General features: G+C 40.7%; 1 protein-coding gene across 1 annotated transcript in view; it reads left to right on the plus strand.

The window, feature by feature from the left end:
* pcdh1a (protocadherin 1a) overlaps window positions 1–20,989 on the plus strand; it is a 76,355-nt gene that overhangs the window by 31,654 nt on the left and 23,712 nt on the right. The window lies entirely within an intron of this gene.

A 20,989-nucleotide genomic window follows, 5' to 3' on the forward strand; every position in this document is an offset into this window, starting at 1 on the left:
CACATCATGCATTGTTTCGAGGGTTGTTAGCTTCAGCTTCCTGCAAGCCAGTAGCTTATCTTGTAATATTAACAATGCCTGGAAACTCCATTTCAACTGAGTTTTAAATCCTCACTACTTTTTTCAAGGAAATCATTTTTAGCGTTTAAAAGAAACAAATGATAACGTGAAGCATGGGTGAAACTCCCCATATGCCGTGGTCTTGAATCAAAATAGCAAGACTTGACTTGGCTGTTGACTTCGAGAGAACATTTTAAGGCCCATAATTGGATTAGAATGAAAAAGATGCGCGCCGATCTGCATCTGATTTCCCACAGATCAGAGCTACACTGAAGGTTTTTTTGTGGGTGTGCTTGGAGGTTCTCTGCAGTCGTTTTGCACGTCCCTTAGTAAGTTCAATCCATCTTGTTCTTTAGAAATCAAATTAACACATTGATCGGCCAAGATTCTGTCTCATAACAACACTGAGTCAGCCAGTAGAAAATAGTGTCATCAGTCTTTCGAAGGCTGCACCACTTGCTCCTTTTGTAGTTGGTGTAAATATGCTTTGGGGCTTAGAAATCCTTTGTGCTCGTAGATCTCACAGGTTGAGTCCAACATGAAATAGTTGTATACCTGTATGCATAACTGTTGATGCAGGTCAAAGTAAAGGTGACAGATTTATCTACCAACAAAAAGTATCATTATTTGCAACAGAGATATAGTCACAGTTATTTATAGTACTTATTGTGTTTGTATGTTTTATGTTTTATGTTCATTTTATGTTCACTGTATGCACCTATACACCAGAACAAATTCCAGGTAGGTGTAAACCTACTTGGCAATAAATACAATTCTGATTCTGATTTCTGAATATGAACCAAAGACAGAGGAATTCGTGCTTGAGATCTTTGTTGAACAATTTGTCTTTGGTGGGGAGAAATGCAAAATGTCAGCAAACTCTTCTGTCAGACAGCAGGAGTTTTCTTCAGAATCAATGTTGTGCGAACGGTTTAAACTATTTCTGTTGTGATTGACTTGCATGTCAGCGGCAGAGCAACCATCAACAGCTGCAGAATTAACCCCACATGGGGTTATGGCTGTTTGTTTTATGGTTTGATTTTTGAAGGTCAGGATGCAGAAGGAACATTACATAGAAAGGAATATTTAAGAATCTGCCAAAACTGAATATCTGGGGACACGTACTGTTGAAACCAGGACATATTCATCTATTTCAAAGATGCCTTTGGACACCTACTGTGTGACTAAAACTGGAGGCACGGGCTACATTTCAAGTTCACTGTCTCACGATTCCGAATGTGACAAGAGGTGGCATGATTTTTGTCATGTAAGCCAATCAAACGAGTGGGCATTTCCCATTTGATCACAAGACAATGCAGTTTAGACATTTTTGTAGGAAAAATGCTCAGATCCTGGCCATAATCTAGCATATTCGGTTTACCACTGGCAAATATACTGTTTCATTCACTCTTTGAACCTTCGAATGCAACATAGCGCAGAATAATAGGCCAAGTGTTCTTTCTGCTATAGTGCTGTATGCAAGTAATGAAGCCCTTTTGGAGCTTGGAAAACAGGCTACAATTGGACCGGCGGTGTCTAAATCATTACCACCAACGACAACATAATACGGTATATCATAGGGTTTTTCTATCGTAATATTCAGACCATTTGTCAGGCATTGGACAAATGATTTTGCTTCACTCTATTAAACTAAGAAATGGGAAAGTCATTGTAGATAGAGAGCAGGAGAGAGATGGATTTGATGGGGCTTGGGAATAACAGTCTGACACAAAAGAAATTAATCCTCAATATCCACTGCTCCCAATGCACCTACACAATTGCAGTCGCAGACTGTCTAGTCCATTCATGAATCACTGGGCCTAGGAGACACACAGGAGAAAACCACCAGCTCTCATAAATAAAGCAGGAACCTTCGACTGTATAGTGTCAATGAGTCATCCAGGTCTGCTCTCATTCAGTTTTGGTGGAGGGGGAAACGATGGCAAACCACCTCTAACACTCATGAAAAGCTTCCATGGCTGTATTTACTGTAAAACTTAACCTCCATGCCCCCTGCTGCCATCAGCGCATGATCAGCAGTGGCCCCCAGCACAATGTGAAAACATGCTTTAGATATGAGAGGAGCGCTACGAAGATTAAATAAAGAAGCAACATTTAATTTCCTCTCATTGATCCATGCTGGTCAGCTCCAGCGGTCGATTTGATAGATGATATGAGGTTACATCAGGCGGATGCAATTTTTTATTTGAACATACAGTGTTTTATATATATATATATATATATATATATATATATATATATACACTGTATGTGTATCATAACATTTCTTTCCAACTCACTAGATAATCAAAATGTCACTAAAATGCCACCAAGGAAATATCTTTTCTTTTCCTCTAACGTCTGAGGGAAGTAAACACAACTGAAGTGTTGGCGTGTGCTTCATTATCTCCCTCCAATCGCGCGGCTATCAACCCATGCCTATCTGATCATGCACAGTGTTTGAATCCCAAGGGCAGTAAAGAAGTTTGGTTTCAAAAGAAAATGTTGCTTAATTGTCTGTGCAGCTGAAGCTTTTTATAAGCCGCAGACGTGGTGTATACCATTGTGGCAGCTTCTGTATTCCAATCAACATGATTTCTAAACTCATATCTAACTGTGGACAGGCTTTTCACAGTCGAAAAAACGGTTTCTGTAAAGTGAAATATCTTGATGTTTGACTCTCATTCGTATCTAGAAATGATGAACAAGCCTCATCGGGAACTATTAATCCTATGATGTTAACATCATTCAATGCCCGTCCTTGCATTTAGTTTAGTGTGCCAGTAAATTGTTCCAAGCGTCTTCTACGATGATCAAGATTATTTAGACTATCAGTAGTCAGCAGATCTCATACTATAAAGATGTCGCATGGTGAGCCAATAAGACCACATTATTCCCATATTCTCAAGACATTAAGTGCTACATCTTCGTTGACTTTGCAACACTAAACTCAATGCATCCATAAATGTTCATATAACTGCTCTGTGTGCTCAGTGACATGGTGAAACCTCTCAGGTTTACTGGCTCAGTTACTCCGGCAATTCTCTTTATTCAGCATGTGTATATGTAGAACTCGTTCCTACCGGAGGCCATTTTAAATAGTTTGGAACTGTTTCTGAAACTTTCCTCAGAATTCTATTTTCACAGCCTCTATGGCTATCGCTGTTTTCTCCGTTGCACTGTAAATGCATTTGAACGTAAACGTTCATCTAGGAATAAGAGTTAAATGAATTTTCAGATCATGTATGATGTTTTCCCATTCAATTGAATTATTTAACTCCCCCCTGGCAAGCTAATTTATGATATAAACCTCGATAGATGCAGCTGTTGAAAAGATTTTGGAAATATGCCCTATATTCAGGCTACATCATTTCATCTTTCAAATTCTTAATCATGACATGCATTATTTCCAGCTGTTAGGTCAAAATCGGATCAAATAATGTGCATAGTGAATGGGTAGACAGACAGTTAGGATCCACAGCCTTTCTTCCTATTAGATTGTGGCAACAATCAAATATTTCTGATCAATGAAACTTTCCTGGTAATAAAACACAAACCCACCATTAACACACTCTACCACGTCCATTTATTACAGTCATTCCAGCTGTGATCCTTTTAAAGAAAACCGAACGCCTGATTTAACAACAATACACGTTGAGCCCCCTGGAGGCATGAATATCAATTAATACAAAATATGTTCTACTTCTAAATTGAAGGTTATTTTTTAGGTGCAATAGGAAACACACAGTTGCTTTCTTTTTTCAAACGTTAACTTAAAAGTGTGACACAGTGGCTCAATCAAGGTCACAGGTTTCATATGACCTCAGGAATGCCTTCAGCTATTGGTTTTAGTAGTAACAATACTCGCTTGGCGAGAGGGGCGTGGAGTTAATTCCTTTGAGGTAGGACGGAAAATGTCTGGCAGATGGTGATCAGTATTGACATTTAAGGTTGTTGTTAAATGTCATGAGGGAACAAATATGGCCTGCTGGCTTTGAGGAAGCCTATCAATCTGTGTGACGACCAACCGTCCAACCGGGTCTGCATTGTGTCTTTTTCCAGAGAGTTAAAATCAGGACCGTGTTTTTCATTTGACGGATGAAACGAAAGGTCAAATAATCCAGCGGATTTCTGGAAAGCTCGGGAGTCGTAGTTGACTTTCCCTCAGCTGGTCTTACAAACTGCTGCTATTATTAAGAGTCATCGAAGTGTTGCCTTGTATCTGTTCGTAGCAAAGTGAAGTCCACAGTGTCGAGCCTTTTAACGTGCTGACGGACAGGGTCAAATACCATGATCGGTATTTATCTGCGGGATGCTGCTCCTGGGCTGTAAATGTGATTTTAAAGCCTCTTCATCCTCTTTTTAAGGATTTGCAGTATAGCGGACCACATGTGAGTTTCCCTGCACTTAAGCTACACTATCAGCTGCCCAGTAAGCTATCCATAACACACACACACAACCTCTTTTCATTTAGATTTTTGGTTATACTCATCGGATACCATTCAGAATCATGAGGCAATCTGCTAAGTGCCTCAACGTTACTACTTTAAGGCAATGAAAGTATTACAAATATCAGTGCTGCGCCAGTCTTTGGTGCCCATGAAGAATATAAAGAGATAAGATAACAAAAGATTCCAGGCCAGTTCACAGATAACAGTATACCGGGGTTTGCATTGGAATAAGGTACATACTTTGTTTTCAAGGCTTTCAAATATTTAATTCAGCTATAGTGTGTGTGATAATAAAACAGTTGGTACACAGGGAGATGAAAACAGATGGAGGTTGGAGGCAACAGCATGTTTATTCATTTGATGTTGAAAACATCACAAAAACGGACGGTTTGTCGATAATATAAGCGCAGTTATATTGGGACTAATACTTCCATTTAATATCGCGCTGAAAGCAGCGTCATATCAAATGGAGATCTATGCAGGACTTCATTGTAAGGATGCAGGCCTCCGATGGTAATTATAGAGTACTTTATGCTAAAGATATACTTATGATTGTCCATTTTATTGGAACGTGATCCAATAGACCACCTGCTCATTGATGTTAGAGTATGTCAACAACATTAAATATGAATAAATAAAACATTTGAATTGTAAAGGTTAGATTTGAATGCATTTGATGGCCCGTCGGCTTTATGCTGATCTGGGACCCCATTTCATTTCCAAGAACCGGTGCTACACAAGTAACCCTTGGATACATGTGGCTATAAATACCCCCTGATGTCAGAATAATACGGAAATATTCTGAAATGATAGAGTTTGTTGAGCAGGGCTCGCGGTTATTATTGCAACATCTCCCAAGCCTCTAAAGCTCCTCGGCAGTGTCATCTCATTGTGGAGATGGCTTTCTAACATGACATTGTACACGCTTACAAAAAGCAAAGGAAATATGTAAGTGAATCTGTTTTGGCAGCATGTTCTGTAACCTCCCAAACAGACTTCATAGGAAATCAAGAAAGTAGGGAAGCTAGAGGGGGAGGCAGCCAGTGAGGAATCATGGGCTGTCAGAACCGTGTCTGTCTAAGCTTCAGGAATCCAGGAAGCTAATGCTGTTTGATGTATTAACCATGATAGAGGGGGCAGTGTCTTTGTGTTCATGCGCAGTCTGTGCGCACGTGGGTGTATGCGTGTGTGTTTGTGTGCTTGCCTATGAGTGTGCATGCTCACTGACAAGTGTAAAAGGAATGAGAATTGATGTTGTTTGATGTATTAATCATGCATATTTGGGATTTAGAGGCTCTACGATGGGTCGCTGGGGCACTGATTCTATCTTCAATCAGAGGCTCATTTGGGTCCCTTTGTGTCAATGCTTAACATTGTTTGGCACAAAAATAAGCAGCCTGCTTATTAAACATTTGCGTTTATTTTTGTGTGTGTGTGTGCATGTGAGCATGTGTGTGTGGGGCATTTGAGACCGAGATAATGGGACCTGCGGGAGGTTTTTTAGATCTTTCTGAGTTTTTCATACATGAAGCATATTAGAAGTATTTTTTTCCATGAACCCATTTCCGAAGTGGTGTTTATCAAGCGGCTTTAAGTGGTCAAATGCGGAGAGGAAATGTGTCTTCAAGCAGTAGCTCTGCGGATAAGTCAATCAATAATTCAGTGGAAAAAGGTATGACACTGATCTATATGCTATCATGATTTATCAGCCTCACGTCCACCCTCGTGATATTTCATGGAGTCCCGTTGAAGGCGGATGACTAATGGCGTCCATTAAGACGAACCATTTTAAAACGACACAGTTAATTAGTTGTGCTTATTTTGCGCTCATTCGACCCCCCATATTCAGGTAGGAGTCGGTGCGGTGAAAGTTATTAAGGTGCAGAAAATCGTTTGCCTTTTTCCAATTCACTTTGCCCGTCTCAGCTATTGAAATCTTGTCCGAGAAGCACTCCTACTGTCTGAAATTTAATCCCTTGCCTTTGGATTACAAATGTATTTTGTTTGACACTTAAATTCACTGCAGCGCTCGAGTCCTGTTGCCAGGCAACTCTGTTAAGGTGCACATAAAGGATCATTATAGATTTCTTGGGTCCAGCCGTTAACTTCTTCTTAAAGAACATATTGTACCGTTCTGTATCCAGATGAGGCTTGTGTTTTTGTTGGATTTCCCTATGCTTCCAGTGTCTCTGACCCTAATGCGTTGGCTCCGATATCAAGCTGTCAATTCTCTTTATTCAGCTAAATGGGTCTCCTTAAAAAATCATTCCTGCCAGTAAATTCACCAAGTCGGGGCTCAAAATTCTCTGCAGCACTATGAAAGTATCCAGTTGAGTGCCTCTTCTTATGCATCTATCAGACATATGTTCCTAACAGGAGATGACAGCATGGCCTAAAGTATTTAAATGGTTCATGGTGCTTGTACTCTGATGGCTACGATATGACATGATGAGCCATAATATGTCAGATATGACTCAAATGAGCTCTGAAAGATATGGCAATATTCATTCTAGTATACATTCTAGATATGCTGCCGTCTCATGCCTATTGTGGAGCACTCACACCAAAATCTCATCAGCAGATTCATCAAATCTGTCATCAATATCAGACAATATCTGTATCAACGGCATCTATTCCCCCCACAGTATTATGAGAGTTCCCAAAGGACTGTGACAAGCATTTCAAATCTGCTCATATTTTTCAAGACTTCGAAAATGAGAAATCTCTACGTCGTATTATCAGTCAAGGCAGTTTGTTTGATGTCTAAATATGAGGTGTTTATTTACAAGAGGTGTGCATCTTCACTGTCCTCATGGTTTGATTACTATTCACCTGTACAACATTTTAACTGCACAATGATTATAAATACATCTCGATGTATTGCATCATCCAATTATCTATGCGGCTACTGTTTTATCAACTATTACTAGCAGTCTCAACAAAATCTTTTTGTGAAGAAAGTGTTTTAAAAAATCAGACTATGCCTATAACCCCGCCCTAATTTACATTTAAAACACTGCAATACACCAAAATCAGACATCTATCATTTTGGTAAAAAAAATGTGTGATATGCCAGAACAATGCGGTAATGCCATCATAACAGGCGTTGTATAATTGTAATAATATTGTTCCATCATCGTGGACACGTGAGAACCAGTTTCATGGCCAACCAATATCCAGTTGAAAAACCTTGTCATCGTGCCCAAGCCTGATTACGAGGGTGCTGTGGTCTAAAAAAATTAGGTTTTCACACAGCAGCGTTTTTAAGAGATAGCACATCCCGAATCCCGATGGCATTTTACACTGCATGACTTAGCTTAGCGGCTAGCAGATATTTCCTTAATTATGACTCCCCGACTCTTCCTTGGTTCAAGTCATTGCATCTCTCGACAGAAATCCACGATATATAATTTCAACCTGAATGCACAATTCCTTTTAGCCCAACTTCTTTTAAAACATAGAAGCCAAAACCGGTAGATAGAGCAACAAGTCAGCGGACTGCCGAGTGTTTGATTGCCAATCTCTCCGCTCTCCCCCCCCCCTTTTTTTTCTCTCTGCACACACAGTGATCAAAGGAGAACAGAAGAGAGGAACAAGAGCCACTGTAAATGAAAGCAAAACACAGTAAATGATCTCACACTGAACTGAGAAGAAAACCAATCTGCCAGTTATATTCCGTCTCCGCATGCAAAGAAGTCAATGTCGGCATGGCGATGCTCCTCAGGAAGGAGACATGTCCACACCACCTGTAAAACGTGCTTGAGCTGGACGACATCTGCATGTTGAAGACGTGAGAGCGAGCCCTGAAACGCATTGGCTTCATCGGCATGTTGCAGAATGCCACAGTAGAAAAGAGGGAAAAGCAGGTTTGGTGAGATGCAAGAGGGGGAATCAAGTTGAGGTCGGGTCAGGGAGTGAGAAAAGGCAGAAGAATTACATGTGCATGTCAAATGGGCGGATGAGACTGAGTGCAGGGACTTGATACTTGTGTGTGAGTCTGTTTGCACTGCGATTAAGATGTGCTAGGCTGGATTACAGAGCTCTCCTCACAAAAAACATGCTAACTCCTAAAGGCCTCATAACACAGAGCGGAGCACTCAAACGGAGTAATCTCTTCATCTGATGATTTTTGATGTGTTGTTTTTCTGCCTCGTTTCACTGCGCCGAGCTCTTCTCAATCCACGGGGCCTGCAGAAAGATCAATGTTGAGAACACAGCTTGGCTTGGCGGTGACTGGAAGCTTGTTGTCGGAGATGAAAAAGGTCACTATGAATCTAATCAAGCCTGATTTTTTTTTCTTCCGTTCCTCGATAAGATGGAGGATCACGAACGCTCTCAATCCAGTTGCATCGAAAAGGATTACTTTGAGTGCAAGAACGAGATGCACTCCCCCAAAACATTCAGCTCTGCTAACGTATTGCCAATCGGGACATCTCGGATGCAGGGTAACAAATCGAGACGAGCGAGACCACGAGCGGTGCTATTAATAGCGTCACATACGTGCGCGTGCACACGCACACTCTCATTGCGTCGCACACTCTCGTGCACATATTAGAGGGAGGGGGACTTTTTTTTTAAAGTATGGTTGAAGGCTTTTTCATCCCTCTCCCCAATCCAATTATGCTCCAGTTCAAACAAATGGAAGCATATGCATGCTTCTCAGACAGATTCTACAGCTATAGAGATATTAATTTTGAGGATGGGAAGTTTGAGAGGCAATAAGGTACCCAGCAGGGAGTGGATATTGAGGATTATATTTTCTCATATCTGATCCTTTACTTCCCCCCCATTAGCCCATCGTCTTCTCTGTCTATCTTTCCCTTCTGACATTATTAACTGCAGATATGTCTTTCAGAGAGACAGTTTGGTAGATGCTTATTTCACAGTATACTGCAGGAAATAGAGATATATGAACACATTTTTTAAAAGAAGCTAATTGGCAATCTGCAATCTGCTATGGGTATGTGATTCAAGAAGTACTCTAACATTTAATTTGGTACATGACGTAAACCATGTTCAATTGAGTTTCCCGCTCTTTGCTGACATGAGTACTCTCACAAAGCGTATACTGGCCCACAGACAGCCATTAAGGTGTGGTGACTGCAACTTCTGCTCTGGGCTTAAAAACTGTAAATATTGATTGCTTTCACAGAACTTAAAGCAACTGCTTGCAGACTAAAACAATGGAAAATGTTTCGTAAAGTGCAAATATTGGCCACAATCCACGTCAGACAATGCAATCTGAATGCAATGTGAATAAATACGAGAAAAGCCAGACTTTCAGGTGGAAAATGATGTTTATTCAGAAGCATACAACCACATTAGTCTCAATGAGAGACTGGAACCCTTCTTTTTGTTAAAGTTTTGCATTTAATTCCGTTTTGTTAAGTATTTGCAGCTGCTGGAGATTGAATTGGAAACATGTATTTAGATAGAACATGAAGTTGCAATTGACCATTGGAGGGCTCAGAACCCTGAAAAACATCGACAGATATCGCAATTTGCCAAGCTGCCAAAGCGTCTGCTCTGCAGCATTATGGAGCATGACCAGATGTGATCTGACAAACTATCGTGCCAATTCCAGACATTTATGTAAAACTTGATTTCTCTTGCTTTTGGCATACAAAATCAGAAACTTCAAACTTCAAGCCCAGATGCTGGCTCAAGTTAAGAGTGTTAGATCATTTAGTTTGACCAAAATATATCTTTTTATTTTTAACCTGCAGCTCAGGCATAGGGGCCAGAATAGGTTAAACGTGACATATCATAGTCGCGGTGAGAGTGGTCTTCTATCACAAACAAGTAAATCAGCTCCTTTCACTCCCGTAAAAAAATCGTGACTCAACACCAGTGCAGCAGTGACGGTTTCTCACCATGAGGAGCTTGTGATGTTTTTGCTTCAGAGGTACAGAGTCACACGGTGCAAATATATACCACCGAAAATATCCTGCTGAGGTGTTTAAAGTTTAAACCCCATTTCTGGAGGTATTAAAATCACTGTCACCATGTTGTTCATGTGTCATTGATGCGACTCCATAGTTACGGTTGGAGACATCGATTCTTGCAACTGCATGATATAAAAACAACATCTGCTGTCTTTGTCGTCTTTTATTTTTGCACGCAGTTTGCAGATTGTTAAGTGATCACGAAGGTCATATCTCATACATTATGGCGTCTATGAATCTAAGATGGAATCAGGAAAACATAGCATGCATAAAGGAGCCTGTTGCCTGTAACCTTCCACACAGAACCACAGCCCAGCTCTCGCCATAACACGGACAAAGACAAGCCTGTCTGCCGTAAATAGTTCAGGGTTCTAATCATCCTTCTACTTCCTAGAGTATCCTGCTTCTCTCTCTCCCCGCATCGCGCTGGCCTGACTCCAAAGTAGAATACAGTCACTCTAATTCACAACAGACCTCCTCTAAATGCAACTGTTGTTACGGTTGCTGGAAATTAGGCTGCAAATATACTTTGGCCTCCAAGGGAGTGCTAATGTCGGGGTCTAAGGAGCAACTAAAATGAACTGAGTTTTATAGAGCTTAATCACTCAAAGAGCAAGCTGATGAAACTTTAAATCGAAATGAGTTGAACTGAATGAACCCCTATACATACATACATTGGGGAAATAAAGCAATACATGTCGCTAATACAGTGCTTTATACAGTATATTAGATCATAAAACCACAACAGAGAACAGCTGTATGAATGTAAATGTGAGGTCACAATCCCACAACTTATCAATCAGATAATATCAGAACACACCAACATTTCAATAAACACCAACGCATTATTTAAACCCCGATGGGGAACGGAGGAACAAAGTCAAATTTAACAGCCCTTTAGTGTTTAAAACCCAAAGTTGGTATTAAAAAACTTTTGTAGAGCATTATTAAAACTGTTACATGTAATGGTCAAAAGGTTGGACTCTTAAAAGTGGAAATATCCTCTTCAGTCTTTTCAGACTGGCCCAAAGACTAACCCTCAATTAAGTTCCTCCTCCGTCATATTAATCTCATTATTTTTGTGGAACTTTCCTCTCCTGCTGGTTTTGACTTATTTAGTTGGCTTTCTTCGTCACATCTTAGTATTTGGTCAAATTTGTTCTAAATTCACCATCTTTCTTGTCTTTCTTTCAATTCTTTTCTAATTGCTTTCTATTATGGCAGAAAGAAAGCTGCTGTCATTCCTTTCCATCTCGACAGAATGTTCTTCTGACTCCCTTTTCTTCTTTTTTCTATGTCCTCCATTCCTCCAACGTTCTTCTTGCTTCTCCGTGAGCAGCGCTCGTTACTTTCCACAGTGTCTAGTCGCACCTCGCTCGCAATCACCCAACTGTGCAAAATTGTGTTTATTCTAAAACATTTCTTTGGACCATATGAGCTCATAATACCATATATAGTCCCCATGGTTTAACACAATGAGAGTGTCGGTTCAAAGACATCACCATCTAACCCCTAAACCAATCACATGTTTTCATCCTGTTCCCTTTCCTATTAAGTTCCACCACTGATCATTTCCCCAAAGCTCCTCCCTCCCCTTCAAATCTCTTATGACACCAAAGAATATTTAATTTGTGTTCACCCATTCCATCATCTTCCTGTATTATGGCCAAAAAAAAGAAAATACCAATTAACCAAAATATATTGCGTGTTATTAATCAACTGTGGCTCACTATGTATATTAACTTTACAACATTAATATTGCACCCACACACACCCACACCTAAACAAATGACTGTTCAGTAATGGATCAATTGTAATTTGACTGCAGCACACACAAATGATTACGTAATGATTAGATGAGTAAAAGCGTTGTTGAATTAATATAATTTATTTATATTCCTAAATTGGCACATCCTATCCTCGCATTGTATCAGCGAACTGTAGCTTAGAAACAGCAGTCAAGATTCCATTATGTTAGTGTGGTCGAGGGTTTTGTGGTTATGTGCCTTCGCTAACTGTTGCCATTAAAGAAGTGCAGAACATCTGCACACAATCTGTGCAATCGGGGGAGGGGGGGGGGGGCTGGGAGTTCAACAATTCATGCTGCACAGACACAACTCTCACACACTCGCACTCCTCTGTCGGAATAAATAAGATCTCATGGCATCCCCCAAAATGACCAAATGGATGACGGCGGATGGGTTACACTTTTGCTTCTCACACCCAAAGTACCCATCTATCACAAAGACCTCATTTTTTTCAAGAGGAGCTGCACAGTTAGATGAAGATTACTTCTTGGACTTTAAATTTGTTTTTGATATTGTGAGTGAGGAGCATTTTTCCTCTCTAATCATGAATAATTTAGTTAAAACCAGGTCAGTTAGGGTGGGAGGTGTGTCTGTGTTTGTGTGTGTGTGCATTTTTGTGTAGGTGTGTGTGTGTGTATGTGTGGTGGCAGTGGGACAGCCAGGGTCATTGCCGGATGATGCCCCGCAGCCGACAGCAGCGAACCGGCCAGAATCAGTTTCATACACTAACTTGAAATGTGTCCTATAGAGAGGTGTTCTTGTAATGGGAAAAAGAGAGACGGCCATAGCTCATTGCGGGACAGAGGGGCTGACGGAGAGCTTTTTGTCCAAGGGTGATGCATTCACACCAGCAGCCCAACGTCCTGTCATATGGAATGGCGTGAACAGTCAGATGTGTCATTAGATGTGGCAGCTATATTCACACATGGTCGGTCTTGCTGCAGTAATACTTGGTTTTACTGTGACAACATTATGCTATTTCAAGGCCAGTGCTCCAATTGAAATGAAATCCTCTGTGTAGGAAAGAAAAACGGGAAATACTCCAGAATAGGCGGCGGTGCAGACAGTGAAGAATGCGAATTCATTGTTGCCTATCAAGACCATTAAGGTCTATATCTGATTGTTTTTTAATGCATTCACTCCGGCCTTTTTTTTCTCTTCTTCCTCATTTACAGTCCATGAACAAAGGGAGTTCTGCTCTTTATCCACCCCTCAACCCCCACCCCTCCCCTGTCTGATCACTTCATCCTCCACCCAAACCCACGCTGACTCCTCTGCACTCTCTCCCCCTCCCCGCCTCTCGCTTATGTTCCCCCCTCCCCCTCTCCAGTGTGTCCCCTAGTTTTCTGGTAGCTGTGTCTCTTTGATAATCCAAGACTCTTTGAAGACTCCAATTCCACGCTGCTTGCCTTGGAGCTATTGCACCTACAAAAACAACTGTGTGGGTGTGTGTGTGTGTGTGTGAGTGTGTGTGTGCCTGTAGAGAAAGAGGGAGAGAAGAGAGGATGAGAATGGAGGACATAATGGTGGAGAGAAAAATAAAAACAGTTCCATATGCATTTCCTTTGCAACGGCTTCAGTCTTTATGGTTTTATGCTTGCTGCATACACTGAGAGGTGCACTTCTTCATCGTCATATTTGTTGGTGCAGCTCATTTTTTCTCTGCCTTCAGAGGCAGCAGCTCATTGATTCCTGCATACACGCCCAAAATGCCAGAGCCTGGATGTACTCCGATATTGTAACTAAATGGAAAGTCTGTGTCCCACACTTTCCACAGGCTATGAAAGAGTCTGCATGAACATGTTGTATCTAATTCTACTCTTAAAATAAAAGAACTGTAGGTGTAGGAAACTGTAGTCTACCAGCAGGAACACCTCTTCACAAAAATCCGTTTGTCTTGTTGGATCTTGAAATCTTCCGTCAGACGCTGCAGTGAGGTAAAAGAAATAGGTTGGCTATACTTAAAATGCCACCGTAATCAAAATTAATCATTACTTATGTCTCCTCTCCACATCCCCTCCACTTCGTTGTGCTGTCTCCTCCTCTTCCGTCCCTGTTTCTCCATTGTTTCAGTCTCAATCGTCAGTCGCTCTTCCTCCGTCTCCGTCTCCAGAACCTACCTTTTTGTCTCTGTCGTTCGTCCGCTCTTTGGCAGAGCAGCTTGCCATTGGGATTTAGACAAAATTGAATTGAATTATGAAGGAATTTCTCTGCAGTACGATTGGCATCATTTCCTCCACACAACAGAACATCATTCTCATATCTCTCAGTGTGGGGGAATGAAAATAGGCCGTGCACCATTCTTTCTCTCATCCTTTTAAATTGAATTTTTCATATCACAGGGGCACTGAGACATCAGCCGTTTCCTTTAACATGGGCAGAAAACCCATTTCATAATATCTGAGAGACACATAGCTGTGAGTCAATAGGAAAAGTCTGGCCTCCAGCTCCAGTACACATATGATATACCTCAGGATTGATAAACAGGGCCACATAGGTTTCCTGCAGTTTGAAAAGTTTAAGCTATTCCAGTCAAATATACTCTAGCTGTTTGGCTTCACAACCGGTTAAGAGCACCGCATTGTAAACTTAATGAAATTCACCTCCTGCTCATAACCTTAAAGATTGCTCTCTCCACCTGTCTCTCCATGAAATATATAATCATCCCATAACCTCTGGAGCTTTACCAGTTTACTTTTATTACAAGAAAGTATACCGCACCCTACTGTTACCAGCTTTGCATATAGCAATGATTATGTTTGGGTGCTTATTATCATGTGTCTTATTCAAAGGTTTGCGACTCGGGTGCTTGTTGTACTTCGCGCATTCAACCGAAATTCTGAATATTCAGCATGATCACATTCCATTTAAACAATACTTGTGTTTCATAAACATTTTAAGAATTGGACAAATATGTAGGTACCCATCGCACATTAAAAGTATTTTCTTTAAATACCGTGTCGGAGTACTTGTTTGTTTCAGCTCTCGGAAATATGGGATTTTCTCTTCGTAGCAATGAAATATAGAGGGACATATTTAAAATGCTGCAATAAGCAATCAAGTGCATGTTTTTATTTGTCTCTGGAATTCAAGGGATAAATGGATTGATTGAAAATATTTTGTTATGATTAATTCATGAGAAATTATGCAATATTTGACTTTGATCCTGATGTGTTTATAGCAAGCAGACAAAGTAGCATTGATAAATGGAGATTTCGATGAAATTGTTATGAATGGAGTATTAACCACCTTGACTTTAAATTCAGAGGTAATTCCTGGAAGATGAAATGCTCCCGCATGCTTTAAATCTCAGACTCGATATTAAAGGATGTACTATTGTTAAAATTCACATAAATGTAGGTGCTTTTGTAGAAGAATCTCCAGAGTACTATTTTACTATAATATATAAATAATATGTAAATAGTTGTAATAATATAATCTTTTGAGTTTATATATATATATATATATATATATACAATAAATACGCCTTGGTATTATGTTAATATTCTGTAATATCTCGCTATATAGATTGTCTAGTGCCACCATATGTACCCACCATTAAGCCGCTACTTGCTGTGAAATATAGTACGCAAGAGAAACTTCTCTACAAGGTAGTTAAAGTAAAAAAATGCGGTCGCCAGCTTGATCACCAAATGCTCACGTACGTATCAGTGAAAACATGAATGCAAACGTGGACGCATAAGAGTTTCTAACACTAAATCTAACTCACCTGCGACTGCTGGAAGCCTGCTCAAAATGTGTCAGGGACGATGGAAAAGCTTTTCCCCATCTGCATAATCACCGGCAGCCATGTGCACTAGCAATCAGTGAGAGTTGGCTGGATGACAAGGCGCCTGGCGGCGGAGTGGTGTCAGGTAGCTGCAGGGCTTTTACAGTGGACCGGGAACTTGGTGCTATGTGAGAGAGCATGACAGCGCTGGGATCCGCGGCCCTATCAGGGCTCAGTGGTGCAAATCAGCAACGGCAATATTGATGCTTCACCGCCACCAACATCCTATCCCTGTTGCTCAGTGTCAGCTATTTGCCCCGGGAATCCCTTTTTTTATTCCTTCATTCAAGCTGCAGGCACGTTTTTTATTTCTTGTTTTTTATTTCAAATACAATCTTTAGGACAGACTGCTCCAGACTGTTATTTGCAAATGATTAGATATAACCATTAACAATAACCCATCTGCGTCCGTTGTTGTGGGAACGGCATAGGCGTGAGCACATTCACAAACTGGCGCTGCTTTTTTTCCAATACAGACACTAAACAGCAAGCCGCAGGCTGGGTGAATAATGGAGATGCATCCTCTCACTCTTCACACCAGAGCAATATCTAGTCTCCGTGCAGAAGTCCTCCATCACACCAGACAACATTAGTGACAAGGGTGGTTGATATATGTTTTTTTGTTTTTGCAGCAGCAGCAGCAGCCGCAGTCGCAGCCAGCTAACAGGGCTGAGGGCTTTTCTGGATGTGACGTCACTGTTACTGCATGTGTGAAATGTCAGGTGGTGGAAGGGACACTTTCTAAATGAGAGATCCCACCACACATGAACATGGTTTGGATCTGATTTGATGAATCAAATATTTATTTTGATGTCCGAGCCAAAAGGCTGATACGTGCTCTCAGTCTCAACACAACCCGAAATTCCTCGAGCCCCACTCTCCTGATTGGGCTCACGCGGATCATTATCTGATTATGCCACGTTCAAGCTTTGTCACATTGTGGTATTCCCTTGTTTTAATATCTAAAATATAGTTCATATGTTGTCAAATCTTACAATAATTAAAGCATGGTCTTTCTAATTTACCCTCCTAGATGTATACTATATATGTGTGGACATACTGTATTTTATACTGGCTTATACAAATCAATCAATTGATATATTTTCTGCAACAAGGCTTTATAATATGACGTGTTGCCACCTGGATACACAGAAAAACACCCTGAATGGAGTAATAAGGAATGTTTATATTTATACAGCACCTTTGAAAAAAAAAGATACAAATTACTTTAAATGGTTGAAACTTTAATACCAAACAATACAATACCCAAACTAGAAGTTTTTTTTTTTATGCGGCACAATTTTTTTCCTTTGGTCTGTGAGGCATACATATTAAAGGTGTGTACATGCAAACTGTTTATAAATGTGATTCGCAAGTGGTACGTCATTGCAAGTCGACTGGCCTAGGTACTGATCCGTGTTTTTAAAATATCACTGTTGTGTAACCGCGAGGTTGCAGTCAGGAAACAAAGGCGCAGGTTGTCATTCGGTTTGGGGGAACAGCGCTCTCTCTTGTCATGTGCGTTATGTTCCAGACAGTAAAGCAACGATATGGCAGCTCTAAGGTGATGGGGTAGATGGTGTGTACATAAGCGGAAGATCTATGGTTTTGAATAGCTCGAGGCAAAGAAGCGGCCATACAGCAGCTGCCACTCTCACTTTTACGATATATAATGTAGTTGAAGACAGCTGATGTGCAATTGTACGAAGGGGAATTGATGCAATTTATGGATCGAAACACTGTACGTCAGGGGTGCTCAATACGTCGATCGCGATCGACCGGTCGATCGCGGCGACCTGCCAGTCGATCGCGGCGTAATATTGGTAGATCGCATGACATAAAAAAAAATTGGCCCGCCCCCCTGTCACTTCCTCTATAGCGTCACATTACAGCAGAAGCATGTCATTTCTGTCTCTACGTGTAGCGTTAACAGTCCTCTGCCCGCTGTCTCGTGCGCCGCGGAGCTCCCGACACCGGTTTGCGCGAAAAAGTCCTCTGCCCCCCGGTCGATCGCCTTGACTTGGTCACATAATAAGTAGCTCGCATGCTGAAAAAGTGTGAGCACCCCTGCTGTACGTGATCACTTTTCATTTTACACTTGACGGTGAATCACTGTACCTCGTCATATCATTCATACAAAAGTAATGACAGTGTTGTCTCACTGGCAGCTTCTCTTTCTGCCTTTTTTGGCATATCAGCGATGGAAATATTCATCTGTATTCATATGGGGCTTGGAATTATTCTGTGGCAGTAGGTTGTATATAATATTTCTGGCCAGCTGACAGAGGAAAAAAGTGTCTCCAAAGGGTTAACGGAGCTCTCGGTAGGGAGTGGATGATTGCTGTGTACTGCTACTTTGAAATGTGTCCTGGTAGCCTTGTAAAGACAGAAACTTGCTGTATCTTTCCATCTGCATTGGGATTGTAATATAAGGCATATAAATGAGGCCATTTTAGTCCAATCTAAATGGGGCTATGAATTCAGATGTCATCGTAAATGTCCCCTCTCTTATTCTCAGCCCCATAGCTTCTTACTCCGACGACAATGCCCAAACAATCTCCATCTCCCGCCTCCAGTCTCCCAGAATCTAATCCTTCTGCTTGTCCCCTCCAGCCAAAGCGCCGTTCGTGTCTGCCTGACCGACTCCCCACTCCTGCTCAGGCTCCCCTTCCGTGCTTCTGTCTTGCCGCATCCCTGCAGCCCCCAAGGCCTGGCAAAGGATTTGTGCTCTGACTAAAAGGAGAATCTATTTCCCCATCTCTGCAGCCTGAGCTAGTTATCATACCCAGAAAACATGCTGACTCTCCAGAGTGATGCCTTAAGGAGAAGTTCAAGCAAGAATCAGTATTTAAACACTGAATACCCCCAAACATTGAAATAGCCGTGTAGCCTCAGCGACCCCGAATTATATTTTAAGAATGCACCATTGAAATATATCAAGCCGGTGGTACAGCCACATGAGTCAATAGCAAGTTCAAAGAAGAGTCACAGAAACAATAGCAGAATAACTCGCTCTCCAAACTTCTTGTTACATATGGTCGACTTTCACACTTTGTACTGTTGTATTGTAAGAATTTTAATCAGATGAATCAATGTTATTTACATTCTTTGTGAGAAGCGGAAACAAAACAGTTTGTTGTTATTTACCCACACAGTTTAGATTCACCAATCAAAGAGCATGTGTAATAGAAAGTAAACAAGTGCAATGTTTTCATCACCCAAAAGCTCTCATTGCCCTCTTTTTATCCATTTGTGCACCAAGCAAAGCAATTACTATCACAGATAAAAGACGTGGAAAGTCTTTATGTTCTCATATTTTTGTTTAGTTTCCATTAAACGTTAGCAATAAAAAAAAAAAATCCAAATCAGATTCCTTAAAGCATTCGATGTATGATTTATTGACGTAGCGATGTAGTAGCACTGTGGGGAGAAAAAAAAAGATATGATGCACCCCTCCGCTTAAAACAATCGTTATATTAGATGAAAGCCCAAGAGATGCATCTGTGAAGTAGAGAAATGTGACGGGGAGATGAACAGGTTTCTGGAAACATTGTGAAGCCCACTAACTGCATGAAGAACAGTGTTGATAGCACTTACCTAGGCCCTAAAAGCACCTCTCAATATCTGGTGGGTATGTACTAAAAGGCTGATGGTTCGAATGATTTCCAGCATGGATTTGTTTGCCAAAAAAGTGGTTGAATGGTAGAAAGCACAGACCCGTGGTATTGATCCTGGCTGACTCGTGCAGCCCCATTCTGCTGTATCAGTGCTTTCCTGACTTTTACGAGAGGTGTTTGTGTGCGGTGGTGGTGGAGGGGAGGGGACGGGTGGTACGCTTGCACGTGCACCATAAGGAGTCATCTTTCTGTTTTGGATCGGTGGCAAGTAGCCATTAGTAAACTGATCTTTGGAAGAGGAAATTTAATGGTCTCCTAACTGTATTTACAAGCCATTCAATTTGATAAAAGGTGTGATGTTGAATGATTTACGATTTGCTGCTCTGCTCCTCTTCAAGCTATCGAATTTTGGATTTTATCAGGATTTTTATTCCTTCATCCACGCTATTGTTCTTTCCATAATATCTCATCAGGATAACAACGCATGTCGATCCAATGATATATTCCAACGCTGGCGAAACAGTGGCTGTGTTTCCAAAGCTCTGTTTTGGTCTTTTTGTTAGCCGTGTTTATATCTTCTTGTGATTCCTTTTTCAGTTAAACTGCAGAAATAGTATGCGTCTTTCTACACGGTTAAACATCAATATTAAAATATGGAGATAGAAAGTAGCTCACTGGGGTTACTGATTAGTGTACCAATCATTGTCATCAGAATAATTTGGCAGTGGAAGATTTGAAAAAATTAAACTTTTGTCTAATAATAATAACAACAACAGCAATACGAATTATTTTCACATTGAATCTCCATGACAATGGATGACACTTTTCATAGCATGTGCAGAATATGTGATTCTAACGTCTCCATAGACACATAATCCCTTTTGTATATCTCTACATGGACAGAGGTGGATTATCTATAAAGGTTCTGAGTCAGATTATATAAATGGTTGACAATGATTCATGTTATTTGTCCATCGTTGATTTATTTCTGTACATACTGTGCCACACCTCAATGATGAGCTCTTGTTATGAAGGGCAACATGTATAACAACACAATTCTTCACAATGAGAACCATGGGTCTAAATCTACGCTATTTAATATTCTTTGATGACGAGTTTTACATCACGATCAATATTAACATGCAAAAAGGCGATTTGGTAGAACATGCAATCTAATTCTAGAAAAGTATATCATCTTATTTATTATTTTAGGCAATTACAGGAAAGCATCATATAGCATATTTAATTACATGTCATAAATTTAGATATTTAAACTGCGGTATAGTATGATGTATCTCAAAAGTGTATGTATTCTGTA

Source organism: Pseudoliparis swirei, chromosome 3 (genome assembly GCF_029220125.1).
Source record: "Pseudoliparis swirei isolate HS2019 ecotype Mariana Trench chromosome 3, NWPU_hadal_v1, whole genome shotgun sequence".
NCBI lineage: Eukaryota > Metazoa > Chordata > Actinopteri > Perciformes > Liparidae > Pseudoliparis > Pseudoliparis swirei.